Source organism: Peromyscus maniculatus, chromosome 2 (assembly GCF_049852395.1).
Source record: "Peromyscus maniculatus bairdii isolate BWxNUB_F1_BW_parent chromosome 2, HU_Pman_BW_mat_3.1, whole genome shotgun sequence".
Classification (NCBI taxonomy): Eukaryota; Metazoa; Chordata; class Mammalia; order Rodentia; family Cricetidae; genus Peromyscus; species Peromyscus maniculatus.
Genome location: NC_134853.1, coordinates 85,711,687 through 85,726,596, shown reverse-complemented (window position 1 = coordinate 85,726,596; position 14,910 = coordinate 85,711,687).

Genomic DNA, 14,910 nt, shown 5'->3' with positions numbered 1-14,910 from the left:
CTTTTAAAGGAAAACATTTAATCGGGATTGACTTACAGTTTCAGAGATTTAGTCCATTATCATCATGGCAAGAAGCATGTTGGCACACAGGCAGACATGGTACTGGAGAGGTAGCTGAGAATTCTACATCTGGATCAACAGGCAGCAGGAAGAGAAGTGACACTGGGCCTGCCTTGAGCATTTGAAACCTCAAGGCCCACCATCAGTGACACATTTCCTTGAACAAGACCACACCTACTTCAACAGGGCACTCCTCCTAATCCCTGTCAATGTGTAATGCCACACTCTAATGATCAAGCATTCAAATGTATGAGCCTACAGGGACCGTTCCTATTCAAACCACCCCAGAGTGGTGTTTGCATATGGCCTATTCACACACTTCTGTATATGTCAAATCATCTCTAGATGACTTATCCTAGCTAATACAAAGTAAATGCTATGAAGGTAGCTTTTGTATTTCACAGTTTAGACAAGACATAGTTTGAAGGGTAGGTTAGCCAAAACTAAGGTAGGTATGAAGAAGCTAAATAGAAATTCACCAGTTTGTAATTAAATAAGATAATGTATTTTTTCAAGGGACTTTGAGTGGAAGTATGCTCCATGGATGGACAACAATGGTCCTAGAAGATATGGATTGCTGAATGAAAATCTGTGTCAGGTATGGGTTACCACCTTACAAGTTATTTATCAAGGAGGTCCTAGAGTGACCTAAAACAACACAAGCTACAGCCATTGCTCTTGGCTGCTCACCATAACGAGACAGGAAGACCCTATTGCTGCAGTTATGACTCACTTTAGTTGCAGGAAATAGAGCAATCCATATCAACTGACCAAGAAACTCGCTTTCTGCTGGTTAGCTTACATGGGGCCAGAAGGTGCCATGCAGCTACAAATGGAAAAAAGGCATAAATGGTCTCATCTAGCACTGGATTTGAGACCTGACCCACAGGAATGAATTTTGAAGGGACTCTAGCCAGCTCCAGCATGGTAAACACGGCTCTGGCAGGCCTTGCCCTTCTCCCTCATTCTCTCTGTTAAGAACCATTAGATTACATTCCTAAAACTAGCCCCCCCCCCAAAAAAAAAGTCTATTCCCTTATTTGGCTACTTCCTCTTCCTGAGGCTAACTACCAAGGTCCAGCTATCAAAGTATTGAAGTCCAGCAATCAAAATCCCCCATTGGCTCACCTAATTAATATGCCCAACTAAAATTAAACACCTTATCCTAACATAGGGTTTCCCCTTTTACCTTTATAAACTGCCATTTTCCTGTGGGCCATGTCTGTCTCCCCTCTGTCCAGAGGCAGTCCTTTGTCCTTCTGGGACAAATATTCTTTCCCCTTCTCCCTTGTTCTTTCCCTTTCTCACTCATCCTCTATCTCCTGCTTTTGTCTCTTATTCCACGCCCTTTGACTCTCTGGAGCAAATAAATCTCCTTTTTGCTGAGAACTTGGTTTTGGGAGCCCTGAGCTGATACCCATCCTTTCAGATTTCATGCCTGGAACTGTAAACCTAGTCAAAATCCCAATGACTGGGGAGATCATAGGCTCAAAGGGGAACCTACTGTTGTTAGAGTAAATGGTCATGCTATCAAATTGCCTTCTAAGCATTTAACTTTATAACCATTAATCTATATCATAAAAATCTAAGACAGTAGCGAGTGCTCTCAAGGATATGAGGTGGTTACAGCCTTCACACATTGCAGGCAACATTATGGAATAATGTAGCCACTTTGGAAACAGATTGACAATTTCTCAAAATGTTAAACATAAAATAACCATTGTGACCTGGCATTCTCACTTTGGGGTATATATTCAAGAGAAATAAAAATGTATTTCTACAAAAAAAAAAAAAATGCGGGCACCGATAGTGAAAGACCCCTCAAGGTAGAAGCAACCTGGATATTTGTGAACAGATGAGTGGATCTACCAAAGTGGTATAGTCATACAGTGGAGTGTTACCTGGCAATGTAAAGGAAGGAAATGCTAATGCACATTACACTGGTTCGTTTTATCCTTCGAGGTAACACAATCTACAATCACCTAAGAAGAGAGTCTTAGTGAGGAATTATCTAGAGCAAGTTGGCCTGTGGGCATGTCGTTGGGGGGCGGGGATTGTCCTAACTATAAATTGATGTAGGAGCACCCAGATCATTATGGGAGGCACCATTTCCTAGGCAAGGGGTCCTGAAGAATATAAAAGTAGAAGAGGAGGAGGAAGAAGAGGAGGAAAAGGAGGAGGAGAAAAAGGAGGAGGAGGAGGAGGAAAAAGAGGAGGAGGAGGGAAAGGAGGAGGAGGAGGAAAAGGAGGAGAAGGAGAAAACCAGTAACCAAGAATCCATGCATTTATTTCCTGCTCTTGACTATAAATGTGATGTTTCAAGTTCCTGCTTTGACTTCCCTGCAGCAATGGACTATAGACTGAAATTGTAAGGTGAATAAAATCTTTCTCCCCTAAAATGCTTATTGTTGGGATATTTTTACCACAGAATGAAACTAGAATACATGCTATACTATAAATGGACTTTGAAAACACTAAACTAAATAAAAAGAAAGAAGATTAAGTTCACAGGAAATGTCTAGAATAAATGTGTCTATAAAGACAATAGATTGCTGTTTGCCTGGACTTGGAAGAAAGGGACTGCTAATGAGTGTGGAGTTTCCTATTGAGATGACAAAAATATTCAGGAATTAGATGATAACTAAAACTGAGTATTCTAGAAACTAATAAATTATATATGCTTGGTGTTTTTTTTAAGATAGGTTCTCACTATGTAGCCCAGGCTAGCCTCTGAGTTAGCTAGCCTAACAAGCACAATGATTGCAAGGGTGTACCACCATGCACATCGTAAATTCTAAACTTTAAAAGTAAGAATAGCCAGGCAGTGGTGGCACATGCCTTTAATCCCAGCACTCAGGAGGCAGAGGCAGGTGGATCTTTGTGAGTTCGAGGCCAGCCTGGTCTACAGAGCGAGATCCAGGAAAGGCGCAAGGCTACACAGAGAAACCCTGTCTCGAAAAACCAAAAAAAAAAAAAAAAAGTAAGAATATTGGGATATATTAGTTATATCTCAATAAAATTGACATTTTAAAAACTGCAGTACATGAAAAAGACATTCAACAGCATCAGTCATTAGAGAAATGCACATTATTTAGACCATGGTGAGATTCCAGAATGCTTGTACAAAAAGAAAATGACAAAAATACATGAATGGACACAGAGAAACCCAGCCATTCAGTCTGCGTGTAGGGAGGGATACAATGAGGCACCACTACTCTAAAGGATAATTTAGCAGTTTCTTTCTAAATTTAAAATAGTATTGCTGTACAGACTAGGAATGGGATGATAAATTCATCCAATTTCACAGAATAAAAGCTAATTTTGATATGGAAACCAATATGCAGATGTTTGGGTCACAGCAGCTTTGTGGCCAGTCAAAAACTGGATTCTATCCAAATAGTTTTCAGTAAGCATGTGCCCCTGAAGACCTGTGGTATATCCACTCTGCAGATTATTACTCAACAATGAAAATGGAGTATGAGTTAACCATCATTAATGCACGTTCTAGCTGAAGTGGATCACAAGAGTAGTGTGCTGAGTAAGAAAGGCCAACCTCAAGCACATAGCACGTTTTCGTTCATGTCACAATTATGAAGTGACATAATTATGGGAATGGAGAACGGGTTCCTAAGAAGAGAGTAGGTGTGTCCATAAAGGGCAAGCACAGAAGACACTCATAATTTGATATCTTTTCTGTGGGGTAAGTGTAGGAAATTGCATGATGAACTTAGAAACCACTATTCCTCAACACACACACACACACACACACACACACACACACGAGAACATGTATTGCTATAAGCTTTGCTTAAGCTCTGTAGGTCACACCAGTGTCATTTTCCTGCTTTTGGATCCTGAAGGCATAACGCAGGAAGCTGGGGGAAGTTTTCATGGTTCTTCTCTATACACTTCCTTGCAACTTCCTATTAACTTCATAATCGTCATGAAACAAGGGGTTTGGGCTTTGGGGTTTGTTTTGGTTTTTAGGTTTTGTTTTTGTTTTTTTCCCACCAGGAAGTTTATTTTGAGGGGAGGGGAGAGAGAAGGAATGGAGGAAGGTGGAGAGAGAGAGAGAGAGAGAGAGAGAGAGAGAGAGAGAGCAGGTGCACTCCTCATCTCCTCATGGGACTAGAGAGAAGGAGAGAGGGAAGGGGATTGTTTCTGTTTATTTAGTTCGTAGCATTTGTTTCTTGGGAAGTAAAAACCACAGGCATGGTACAAAAGTCTACAGATAATTTGTGGGAATGGCTCTTGTTGATACAAATGTAAACTATTTTTATATTCCTGTTTAAGATAATTTGTATATTGATACAAATACAGAACTATATTTGTTATAATGTACATATATTTCTACTCTTATTTGAAATATTTTTATATTGATTCAAATGTAAATTTATATCTGTCATACTTTATGTATGTTCTACTTCTGTTTAGTGTGGGAGCCCGTTCTGGGGTTCCTCGTGGCTTTACCCAGCAGGTCCGAATAGAGGATGATCAGGACCACGGGCCTGAGTGCAGGTGTCTGAGATGGCCTGCACTTGGCTGTGCTGGGGGAGGAGGTCTTTTGCTCCACCCCTTGGCGTCTCTATAAAAACCCTGGACCAGAGACAGTCCGGGCCCGTTGGAATAGGTTCCAGGCCCTCTCGAGGCTATCCTTTATTTTCTATCTGTTTATCTCCACAAGATTCTCCGCTATAAATCCTTCTATCTAATATTTCCTGCTGCTCGCACTCAAGAAAACTCTGGGAAGCTGTGGGGGTGGTGGGTAAACGCCCCACAGAATGGCGCCCGAACAGGGACTAAAGAAAAATTTTGGGGAAAAAAATCTCTCTAAAAAGCCTTAATCTTTCTCAAAAGCTCTTGAAAAACTTAAAAACTAAAGCCTTTCAGAACTTTCTCCCTCAGAAGGACAAAAATTAGAATCACCTGAAGAGATTAGTATGGGGACCTCCTGTGATTAGCTCTAAGGGAAAACAACAAACCTCTTAAGACAGCAAAACCTCTAAGTTCTTTCAAGCTTTAAAAATCATCCCTGCAATGCAGGAGGCAAGGACAAGTTTCTAAAAACCCGTTCTAAGCTCTGTCTCTTCAAGCTAGTAAAAGACAGTGGGTCAGAGTACCCTGAGGGAAACGCTTGGGGAGAGTGTGGGTGACGAGCTACAGAGAGCCCAAAAAGGGCAGGAAACTTTACCTGAGAAAAGCAAAATAGTCAAGCTTCACAGTTACAGCTGAGCTGAGGCAGCAAAGGTTTTGAGTGAGCATTTCAGAATGAAAAGGTGCTCCTAATGTCCTATGCAAAGATTCCCTGAAACTGTCAGCATTGTATCCTCGCTTCTGAGCAAAAACCCAGAGACGACTGGCCAGCGTCTCTGAGTAGGAGTGCATTTCGGGGATACTAGGGTTCCTGCAGTCGTAAACTTCCTGGAGCACAGAGCTGAGGCAGGAAGGTGCAGGACCCAGGGGAAGATTGCTAATGAACAAACCAAAGCTAAAGCCGGCACAGTTGCGCGCTTTCCTACAAGTCCCGGGTTGATAGGTCCACAACTGCAAAAAGAAATCTGAGAAAGCTTTCCTATCAGAGAAAGGACCTTTCTGGGAAAACAGTAAAGCTGAACTGTGTCTGAAGCAGTCGTGCTGCTGAGTCAGAATGCTGTCTGGGGAAAGAGCCCAGCCAGGGCAAGACCGGACTATCCAGGAATAAAGCTTTCTTTTCTGTCAGACAAAGCATCTCTTTGAGAAAAGCTTTGTTTCAACTGACTCCCTGAGATGAGGGAGTGTAGCCCTGAGGGGTGATTGCCTCTGGCATAAGCTCTGTCCTGAGCACCCAGACAAGCAAAAGCAACCCACTGGGGGACTGGGCCAGGTGAAGGCCTGATATGAGGCAAAGCACCCATCCTAATGGGAGTTTAGAGATGGCAAAAACCTCCCTTGTTGGATTTTCAGTCTGTACGCAAACCGCACAGACCCCGAAAACAAACGGACAAAAAGCCCTACCTTCAGTAGCAGAGAAAGCCGCCCCGCCGCTATAGTGTCGGAAACCGTTTCTGGAGTAGAGGGGATAAACTGAGACCAAACTGGGAACTGTCTGGGAGAAAGACTCTGAAGAAACAGAGAAGGGACATAATCCTCCCCAGAAAATATGTGACCTGAAAAAGCTGCTAGAATTTGAGGCAGATTCGGGGGGAGAAAAAAAGCCCCTACCTCAAAGGCAGCTAGCAGAGGTACAGAGCCGCAGACAGATAGCTGAAGCTCTGCATCTGGGGAAGGAAGGAACAAGCAAAATGAGATAGATCAGCGGGAGAAAATCTCTGAAGGAGCTATGAAAAAGCTGTTGTAAATGATCTTGTTTTTCACTGACTGGCTAAAGCAAGCACAAGCCCCGAGGAAAGCTGCTATCAGAAATGCCAGCCTCAATGCCGGCTAATGAGGCAGGTGTGGTTCTGATTCGGGGGCCAGTGTCAAATGAAGGAGAGACACCTGTTGAAGCCAACTGAGGAGAGACCAGAAACCTCCCAATGTCCCATAATTGAAAATGTAAGATGCTTGTTCAAATCTCCCATTGCAAAAGCAAAAAACTTTATTCAAACCTCCCGGGCAAGAATTTGTAAGCAAGTCTGGTAAAAGAGAACCAGTTGACTCTCAAACACGATAAGAAATATGGGAAATGATATAAGGGACTGATATAAGGGACTGATATGGAACTGATATTATTATGGCATGATATAAGGGAAATGCATTCTGGGAAAGGTAGTTTTTCCGCTAAAGATGGCGACATTGCCCTGAAACACTTTTGTCAGCTCAAAAATACATTCATGGTAAATTTAAAATACAGCCTTTAAAAAGAATAAGGAGGAAAATCATCTAAGAGTTTAAGTGTCCGTTCCAATGAAAAACTGAAAGGATACGGAACTAGGCGCTTCGCGGTTTGGGGCTCCGTTGGTAAAATGCCTTCTTTACCCTAATAGCTGTGAAAAGTTTTTACGGTAGTTGGGTGACAAAAAGCTTCCTATAAAAACAAACAAGTCACTTTAAAATCCTTAAAATACCACCTAATAGCTGTGCAGTTTTTGGTGAAGAACTTTACAGCAGCTAAATATGGTAATTTCACCCTCAGTGTGAAGTGAAGTTTTTTGGTAAAGCAAACCAAAAGTGCTGCTGTAATAGAAACGTTTGTCTGAATTGAGGCATTTAGGGGAGCTATTATGAATTTGGGTGAAGGGACAGCCTCTAGTTAAAAACCGTTTACCGCTGACAGTGCATCTCTGCCGGTTCGAAAAGGCCCACTCCCAACTTTGGGGTGTGGCTTTGTCCTGAGAATGTTACAATCCCCTAGCAACAAGTATCACAACTCTATAATGACAACACTCACTAAATCCCAGTGCTTTATAACAAAACTGACTATGAACTCTAAACTTTAGAAATGATGTACGTACTTCCTGTCTAGTTAAGAGAATCTTTCTAATAGAGATAGTGATAATAATTAAGAGTAAGAAATAGAAAGATGAAAATAAGATAAGTGAGTTTGTAGAAATTCTGTCTTGTTAGATATCTGTTAAGAAATCTTTAGGTGTTTGCTAAGTTAGATATATGCTAATGGTAGCCTATATAAGTTTGTAAAATAGATCTATAGAGTTCCTTTAAGAATATAAGCTTGTAAGAAGTATCTAAGGTAGTCTTAAGACATGTAGTAATAAGCTTGTAAGATGCTAGTTGTAAATGTAAGTTTAAATAAGAAATAAGATGAAATAAATATAAGTATATGAGAATTAATAAGGAATATATTTGCTAAAGTAGTTCTATAGTTTCCTTAAAGTATAAATAAGTAGATGTTAATATGTGAGTTTGTAAAAATGTGTAATGTTGAGTGAGTTTATGCTTAAGCACATGTTATGTGAGTTTGTGAAAAAGTGTAAATGTTAAGTGTGAGTCTATTAATGTATATGGTGAAAACACCTGAGACACAGGAGATAGTGTCCTAGTAGACTGCAAGGTAGGCAGTCTGAATGGTTTCAAAAGCTCCAGAAGCCGCTAAGAAGCGAAGAATGGCGGACGCCAGAACCAGCACAAGGCATCCGCAGCTGAGATCCGTGGAATATCAATGCAGCACAGAAAAACCTGAGCTAACAGCAAAAACGGTGCGGTTTAAAATATTACTATAACTAAAAAGGTCTGTCTGTGAGAACAAAAGTTGCAGAGACGCTTGTTTGAACTAAAATTAACTGCAAAAAGTCTTGGTTGTAAAACGTCTCTTCATATTTGGAAGTGAAAGCCTGATACCAGAATTTATTTCTTGTTTGAACTTTTTGAACTTAAAATGAGATAAAATTACAAAAAGATTTTGGTTATGGATTTCTTCAAATTTGGAAGGCTAGTACCAATATTTATCATTTGAATTTTGGTACTTAAATGAAATGAACAATAGAGATTTCATTGCAATGGGACAATTTTGAGCTTACTTATAGTAATGACCTAAGAACGGTTTTCTGGAATTGGGTTAAAAATGGAACTGTTTAAATGAAGAAATGTATTTCTACTTAGAATCAAGATGCAATTTTGTGTATGCATTTATGCTTTATTAACTGGTGACTTATGAATTGTTTTGTGGAACTGTTTATGTAAAAATGGAATTACTTATGGAACTGGTTTTGTATTACAAATGGAACTGTTTAAACAGAAAAGTTTGGGTTTTCTAACTAGGCTTGAGATTTTGCTTAAAAATTATAAAGAAAAGGAGGAGCTATGAGATTGAATTATGTTCGCAGAAACCTATTGATATTAATGTACCCTGGTTTTGTGGAATTGAGGAAATGTTTAAGTTTGATGTGAATACATCGAAGTTTTTCCTATGTTCTGTTAACAAGAAAATTCAAATGACTGAGTTAAAGTTGTAAGACGGAGGAAATTGTTAACTATATATAGCACCATATATGCTAATTCAAATGGTTCTGTTAAGAGTTTGCTTTGAGTTGTAAGATTGAGAGAATTGACTATGTATAGCAATATTTATGTTAACCTGTTAATGGTAATGATGAAGCTAAGGGATTCCTTAAGTTTGTAGTCACCGAGTTTTGGTTTAGAAAGGGCTTGAGGCAGCTAAGACTGCTGTGGTCACCTTGGACCTAATTCAAAAGAGAAATGTCATTTATATCATCCTCTACTCCCATACTGGGAGGTGTAACAGCTATGGAGATTGCTGTAAGCCATTAATAGTTATTTTTTTATATATTAAGAAGGGGGGACCTGTGGGAGCCCGTTCTGGGGTTCCTCGTGGCTTTACCCAGCAGGTCCGAATAGAGGATGATCAGGACCACGGGCCTGAGTGCAGGTGTCTGAGATGGCCTGCACTTGGCTGTGCTGGGGGAGGAGGTCTTTTGCTCCACCCCTTGGCATCTCTATAAAAACCCTGGACCAGAGACAGTTCGGGCCCGTTGGAATAGGTTCCAGGCCCTCTCGAGGCTATCCTTTATTTTCTATCTGTTTATCTCCACAAGATTCTCCGCTATAAATCCTTCTATCTAATATTTCCTGCTGCTCGCACTCAAGAAAACTCTGGGAAGCTGTGGGGGTGGTGGGTAAACGCCCCACAGTTTAGGATATTCAGTATATTGATATATATTTAAGATTATTGTCATATTGCATATCGCACTATATATTCCTACCTCTGTTATAAATATCTTGTGTATTGTCACAATTTTGAAGTCATCGTTCTTCACCATACATTTGCTTATAGACTGTTTACCTTGTTTACATGAAGCCTTAGTCCTTAGGTTATTTCAGCAGATAAGACTTATAGATTTATAGTCACCTATACCTGTCATCTCTTTAGTTACGTTAGTTAGGTTATCCAGATTTGCAGATACACAGGTCAGATGGACAGGTAATCTTCAAACACTTCATAGACCTAGAGAATATGGCATTTAAATAACTTAGAATTCTGTTGACGTGAGACACAATTGCTCCTGGCTGCACCAATTTGATCCGGAGAGAAAGTTGGGCTTCTAAGACATTTCCATTTGGAAGTTTGACTTCTTGGCACAAAATGGCCTACTGGGCAAAGAACTGCCCTTACCTTGACGGCTGACAGTATGAATGCAATGCTGTCCTTCCTGGACAAGCGGGACACAAGGAAAGCGACCACTGTACTCTGCCAAGACAGGGTAAGATGGTCTTTCAGAATTCCTGCTTCTGAAAATGGTCTGTCTGATACTCTAGGCCTGGAGCCAATTTGAATGCACCAACAATGCTGAGGAACATTAGGTGACTGTCCAGGATGCCAGCTCTCTTGGTCTACTCTTGCAAGATTCCCGAAAGTTGCTTGCATCTATCTACCATTTCTCAGGTACCATTATGTTCCTTCTCAGGTCTTTGATGGGATTGAAGACTAGCAATTATAGTTACAACTTAGTATATATAATAATATCTTAGATAGAACATATTAAGTATTAGATTCAGGTTCTTTAAGATAGGGCACCTTTTGGAATGATCTTTATAACTTGCCATTTACCTATGCTCTATACTTCTCTGGATTTTAGTATGTGTTTCTTGCTTGATATTGTTTGCATTGGTTGTAGTTCCATCTTATCTAGGTCATTATCCCTCATTATTCCTGGACAATATTTGATAACCATTCCTTTGTATATAGTCTTGTACTAGTTTAGAACCTTCTTATTTAGACAAAAAGGGGGAGATGTAGTGGGTAGCCATTCCAGCTTGGATCTGGAAGTTCCAACCCCCATTGAGACTCTGGCAACTGTCACGCCTACAAGGAGGGGCCAGGGGAGGCGCCTGGAGACCCAAGACCTGGATGGGCAAGCGCTCTGTTCCAGGACCCTGAACGGTGGAGGTGAACCTAGCAGAGCTCCAGAGAACACCGCTGGATTGTGATACACCTTCCCCAGAATCCACGACCTACCTTTCCCTTTTTTGTAAGTTACCCACTAAATAAATCTTCTTTTAACTACATGGAGTGGCCATAATAATTTCACCAATATCCTCTCTCTCCTCCCACTGTGTAGGTCCTGGGGATCAAGCTCAGGTCATCTGGCTTGGAATCTTTACCCACTGAGCCATTTCACCAGAATAAAGGGTTTTGTTTTGGTTTTTTGTTTTGTTTTCTACTTATCCTCCTCCTAAATTTGTTCCTCTTTCCAAATTCCTTGATTTCACAGCCCCAGATGTGAAGATGTGAAAGACATAGAGATGTCCATTCAGAGTCTTCCCTGTCCCTCAGTCTCATGGTGGTTAATATTACCAACATGACAGGATCTAGAGACAAACCTCTAGGAATATCTGTGAGGACGTTTCTGAAGTGAGTTAACTGGGGTGAGGAGATCCACTGTAAAGATTGACACCAATCCAGGCCTGGAATCCTGAGCTGCATGAAAAGGAGAAACAGAGCTGAGCCTCAGCATCCACCTCTCTCTGCTTCCTGATTGTGGATACAGTGGGACCTGCTGCCTCTCTCTCATACGCCACGCCTTCCCTCACACCATGATCCAAATAAACCTTCCTTTCGTTAAATTTATTTTGTCTAGTTCTTTGTCACAGCAATGAAAAAAGTAACTAACACGGCTCTTGGTATCAAATAATGTAGTAAGGCAATAGCAACAACATGTATTGAGTGTGTCTCCTCTCCCAGGGTCTCCATTTACAGTTTTTCATGACTGGTCTAACTTGCTGCTCACATCAGCTCTATTAATTATTTCTATTCTAAACATCAGGAAATTGATGATTAGAAAGATTAATGGTTATGACCAAAGTCGAACAGTAATAGATAATAGGCTTCCTAGCCAGGTGATCTGTCCCCAGACCTGGCTCAAAGCCACTACTCATCCTAATTCAGTGACTTAGTTCAAGATTCCACTACTCACTGCCTGAACCAAACTAATCCAGAGACTTCTAGCCAATCCTGCCAAACCTAGACCCAAGGAGAAAGAAATAGCCTTATCATACATCCTTGAGTGGTAACAGGACCTTAAACAGAAGGCAATGTTCCAATGCCCAGGCTTAAAGATTTTGATTTTTTTTTCAGTATTTTCACCAACTTGTGAAGTGTTCATCTAAATGGTTCTATTATTAATGAAAAATCGGGAGTCAGGTATTTGGGTAAAAACCTGATAGATCAAGAAAGCAATGGAGGAACGGCCACCTGACCCTCTCTCCCCACACTTCCCAGTTCAGAAGGGCCCCATGAATCTTTCCAAGCCCTTCCCTACTCTTTCCTGTGCCTCTCTATAGTATCATATCCTGGTCCTCCATCATTGACTCCACTCTGATTCAAGGTTAACTTTATTAACAGTCTCAGAATGTCACAGTACGATCAAATGTTCTGCAACAAACTTGAATATATAAACAGTGCTGTGGGTGAAACTTGGAACACCAGCTTACAATGATTCAAAGACATTCCACATTTACAACCACATATTAAATCAAATAGTTTAGAAATGTGGCCCTCTTTACTCTTCATGTCCCAAAACACTCTCACTCAAACGCTTCATGTACTTCCTTTAACATCAGTGCTCACCATTTCCATAAACATGGATTTCTATGGTTTTCAGCTCATGTATAATGCTGTCCAAGCAAAGTTCATCTGAAAGGGCACATTCATATGACACCAGGAAAATGTAGGCTCTTCTAAAAGCTGTTTTGACAAATGATGTGAAAATAGAGAGGAGGGGAAACTGCTGTCGGGAAGAGTTGAGCAGGCATGAGGGCAAGGAGGTGGAGAAGAGAGGGTGTAAGAGGGCTAACCAAAACTTCAGAAATAAGAAAAAAAGGCTTATGGAAACTGCTGAGAGCCACTTTCTTTGGGATTGGATTTGAAGGAACTCATATCCAAAAGTCCATGCCTGGGGAAGTCAAAAGGCCTAGGGAAGAAGTTAATATTGTTGCTTTACTAAACAGATAAACAGATGTGGTGTCAAACTGCCTTTTAAATATTTATGTTTATACCCACTGACTATTGTTGTCCTCATCCTTAGCCAGAGAAATTTCTTGTTGTGTGAGTAATAATAAATGCAGAGACTCATCACTTGTCAAAATTCTCAGAATGAGTGACTACTGAGTGCTGTGTGTGTAAGATGTCTGCACCGCCCATCCCAAGGCTAGGGGACAGTATGGGAGGAGGAGACAGAAAGGATGTTAAGAACTCACAGTGGATATAGAGCTATAAAATGCTGTCTCCTGGACATGACACACTCATTGCACTCATAAACTCACAGAAGCTGTGGTTATCTGTACAAGGCCGTCAACATTTCCTCACAGATGAGGGAGAGGCTCCAGAGGCCCCACCCTTCTGAGAAGCCATTGGCAGCTAACGACTACCAAGGATGGAGAAGTCATTTTCTTCCGTGGTAAAGCAGCATGTTAATAAATAGCCCCCAATCCATGCTCATGGAAACAGCTTTAATTAAACTCAGTAAGGCACAAAAACAAAAAGAAAGAAAAGAATGAAAGCAGGATGGGGAACATTGAGGGAGAAGGAGGTTCCTCGTGAGTAGGAGGAGGATGATAATGGGGGGTGTATGTGATCAAAATCCATTATACATGTATGAAACTGACAAAAATTAATAAAATAAAAATTTATTCTGTTAGCCAAGCTTTCAATGCTGTTTGAAGAATTTTTAAGCCTACTAGTGCCTGGATTCCACTCCACCCTTACACACACACACACACACACACACAAAGTGATCTTACTGAGCTGGGTGCAAGAACTGGCATCTTCTAAAGCTTCTCTGATGGTGTAAGAAGTGGCCTGAACATCACAGGATTCCCATGATGTAATTTAGTGCTTTTTTTTTTTTTTACTGTATGTGCAGATGTATGTAAAGTTCAGAGGATACCAGGAGTCTTACTCCAGAAACAGCATCTGCCTTGGCTTTTGAGGTTTTGCTGTTGTTGTGCATTTGTTTGTTTGCTTGTTTATCTTTTTAAGGCATTCTCTCCCTATGATAATAGGCTGGCCTTGAACACAGAGATTTGCCTGTCTCTGGGAGTCCTGGGATTAAAGTCATGTACCATCCCATTCAGGTTATCATCTGCCTTTGAGGCAAGGTCTCTATTGGCCTGGGGCTCACCAGTTAGACTAGACTAGCCATCCAGCAGCCCTTTCTATACACACACACACACACACACACACACACACACACACTCCCAACACTAGGATTAAAAATGCACACTACAGCACCCAGAGTTTTTTGTTTTGTTTTGTTTTTAAGTAAAATGGTTTATTTCAAGTTAATAAGTTCCAATACTAATTGTTGGTTTTGTTTTTTTTTTTCAAGGCAACTAATGACTGCTGCGGGAGAATTAGCTTCCCCCAGGGGTGAGCCCCTAGCTGTTTATCCACTACAAGGTGGTCAGCCCTGAAGCCATGTGTACACAAACAGCAGACGACAGGCTCGGAAGATCGTATTTGCATATTTGTGCATCCTGGGAATCGAACCCATGTCCTCACGCTTGCACAGCAAGCGCTTTATCAACTGAGCCGTCTCCCCAGACCCAGTTTAGTTCCTGATCACACACAGAGCTCGCCAAGAAAGCGTTGGAGCCATACTGATGTCTGGTCTCTGGAATCTCTAAGATTCTGACTATCTAGGAAAGGACCGCAGACAGTCTGAGCTTCGACGAGGGTGCAAGTGAATCTGATTGGCAGCCGGGCCCGAGACTCCTTGAGTGCTGCCACTGGGCAGTGGTGTTTGCAACTACTGCTTTGGAAGGCTGTTGGATCCCCGTTACCCACAAGCACACAACCCCAACTGCATGTGTTTTCTTCTCCTTCTGCTGTACCGTGACCTTGACATGCATCCAAGGACAACACTGAGAGAGGGGTTTGACCTAATGTGACTTCCC